Genomic DNA, 3,359 nt, shown 5'->3' with positions numbered 1-3,359 from the left:
GTGCCTCCTTATTACGCACAGAAAAATGAATACTCCCCCTGCTAGCTGGGACCCAACGTGGTGGGAGGTTGACTTGTGGGCCTACTAAGTTAACGAGGATGGAGGGCTTTGTCAACTTAGTCAATATGAACGGTTCTAGCTCCAGTGACCGTACGATGTCCATCCAACGGCCGTAGTGCTTCTTCAACCTCTGGTCTTCTTCCTCTAGCCTCCCAAAGCTGCGCCGGTCGTGCCGCGTGCTCCTGTCTCTCATGGCCGGCTGTGATGCCGCGGAGGCCTCACCACCCCCTACTACTCCCACCGCTGGCCCATGCTATCCCTCTACTCACCCACACCCCCTGTTATTCTACGGCGACGGCAGCCTCACGCCGCAGCCGAACCAGTGAACCCTCGTACTCCTCTCCGCATGGGCATCCACTGCCTCGTCTTCCCCGGCTCTGCGTCGTCCCTTCCTAGGCCTCGCCGTCGTCCACCGCCTTGGTGCTCTCGGCGCGGCGTGGTCAATGTGGTCAACGACCGACTTCCATCGAAAGAGTACTGTACGTGGAGAGGCTGACAGCTGGGTCCACGACCACAGCCCAGTTTTTTTGTGATTTGCCAAGTAAGTCACTTTGTCAGGCCTGTTGGGCTGTAAATCTTTCAAGACGAGGAGAGCTTCATTCGGCTGGCCGAGAAAATGGCCCATCAGTAATGAGAAATGGGCTGTACATTTTTAAAACACATCAAACCAGCAATTAGTTTAAAATATCTTTTTTTCATTTCGAGATTTTAAATTACATTAATTTTTATGCATGGAGAATTTGTTGGATTTTATATTGATATACATTTATTTTTAAAATCAGTTTGAATGTGAGTCGAAATTTCAGGATTAAAAACAGTTCGGACCGCACCAAAATATGCAAAATTTCGTTAATTTTTTAACCGTGGCCACAATATGGGCTGTAATGCTAACAAAAAGAATATGGGCTCCAAAAAACCTTAAGAATTAGCAAATGCGCTGTAAATTATTAGAAATAATGGCAGATGGGTTGTATGTTGTTTTCCATAGATTTGAGGCTTTCCTAAAAAAAGGTTGACGCACAAGCAGTGACTGTTGGATGTCCATCAAACGGCCGTCGTGCTTCTTCAATCTCTGCTCTTCCTGCTCCAGCCGCTCAAACAAGCACCGGCGGGATTGCCTGCTCCCTCCTCCCCGCGGCCGGCTGTGCTGCCGCGCAGGCCTCACCGCCCCACCGTACTCCCATCGTTGGCCTAGCCATCCCTCTACTCACCCACACCTGCTGTTATTCTCCGGTGACGGCAGACGAACCAGTAAACCCTCGTACAGCAGTACTCCCCTCCGCATGGGAAACAACTACCGAGTATTCCCTGCCTCCGTGTTGTTCCCTTCCTAGGCCTCGCCGTCGTCCACCGCCCTGGTGCTCCCGGCGTGGCCTGGTCAATGTGGTCAACGACCGACATGCATCTGAAGTGGACTGTACGTGGAGAGGCCGACAGCTGGGTCCATGGCCGCACGCAAGGAAATGCCTCCTTATTACGCGCAAAATAATGATTCCTCCACCTGACATCAGGGACCCACCGAAAGGGTCTCTATATTTCGCGCAAAAAACGTTACCGCCGCTGACAGCTCGGACCCACCAGCTATATCTTCGCATGCAAGGAAGTGCCTCCTTATTACGCTCAAAAATGAATACCCCCTGCTAGCTGGGACCCACCTTGGTGGGAGGCTGACTTGTGGGCCTACTAAGTTGACGGGGACGGAGGGCTTTGTCAACTTAGTCAATACGCACGATTCTAGCTCCAGTGACCGTACGATGTCCATCCAACGGTCGTAGTGCTTCTTCAACCTCTGGTCTTCTTGCTCCAGCCGCCCAAACCAGCGCCGGTCGTGTCTCGTGCTCCTTCCTCCCGTGGCTGGCTGCGATGCGGTGGAGGCCTCACCGCCCCCTACTACTCCCACCACTGGCCAGGCCATCCCTCTACTCACCCACACCCCCTGTTATTCTGCGGCGACGATAGCCTCACACCACAGCGAACGAGTGAACCCTTGTACTCCTCTACGCGTGGGCATCCACTGCCGTGTCTTCCCCGGCTCCGTGTCGTCCCCTTCCTAGGCCTCGCCGTCGTCCACTGCCCAGGTGCTCTCGGCGCGGCGTGGTCAACGTGGTCAAGGAACGGCTTCCATCGGAAGTGGACTGTACGTGGAGAGGCTGACAGCTGGGTCCACGGCCGCAGCAAGGAAGTGCCTCCTTATTACGTGCAAAATAGTTATTCCTCCACCTGACAGCAAGGACCCACTGGACGGGCCACCGTATTTCGCCCCCCTGACTACTGGGACCCACCAGCTACATCTTCGCACACAAGGAAGTGCCTGACAGTCTGGGACCCACCTGGTCGAACCGTACGTAGCGTTGTCATTCTGGTTGCGAACGTGTACGTACATATATACTGGTCGATGTAGAGGCGCACACGTGTCATAGTAGAGGCGCGCACGTAGCATGTACACGTACGTACAGCGGCCAGGGTGCAAGATAGAAAATATGGCCACGTATGTGTACATACGGGCGGGGTCTCGAACGCCTACTCGCGCATACGTACGGCCAAGGCTCGTGTACATGGCTGGGTCGGAATGGAGAAACAACGTCGTCATCGTATTCATGGGGAGGCAACGGAATGCGTCGTGTTCATGGGGAGGCAATAGAATGCGGCGTGTTCATGGGGAGGCAACGGAATGCTCGTGTTCATGGGGAGGCAACGGAACGCGTGGGAGCCAACCGGCTGGGTCAGAACAGAATGTGTGGTCGTGTTCATCAGGAGGGCTTGGACGGAATAGGCAATGGAAACGAGGCCTGGCGTACCGCAAAACGGAGGAAACGGCCTTGTGTTTGACCGGCCATGTTCGAAACGGGATCCTGATCATCGGGAGGGGTCTGGCATACCGCAAAACGGAGGAAACGGACCTCCTACGGTCGAAACGAGGGTCCTGTTGATCGGGAGGGGTGTGGCGTACCGCAAAACGGACGAAACGGACTTGTGTTGGAGCGCTACGGTCGAAACGGGGGTCCTGTTCATCGGGAGGGGTGTGGCGTACCGCAAAACGGGACTCCATGGGATACTGTTCATCTCCACCGTCGACCTCCTCCAGCCTCCACGGGCTCCTGTTCATCCAGCCTCCACCGCGCGCTACTCCACCGGCTACTGCTCAACCACCCCTCCACCGTCTACTGTTCATCCAGCCCTCCACACCATAGGGTCGTGTTCAACCACCCCTCCATGGGCACCCCTCCACTGCCTACTATTCATCCAGCCCTCCACACCACGGGGTCCTGTTCAACCACCCCTCCACCGTCTAATGTTCA

This window comes from Triticum dicoccoides, chromosome 1A (assembly GCF_002162155.2).
Source record: "Triticum dicoccoides isolate Atlit2015 ecotype Zavitan chromosome 1A, WEW_v2.0, whole genome shotgun sequence".
Taxonomy (NCBI): domain Eukaryota; kingdom Viridiplantae; phylum Streptophyta; class Magnoliopsida; order Poales; family Poaceae; genus Triticum; species Triticum dicoccoides.
Note: the sequence above shows the minus strand (reverse complement) of the source record.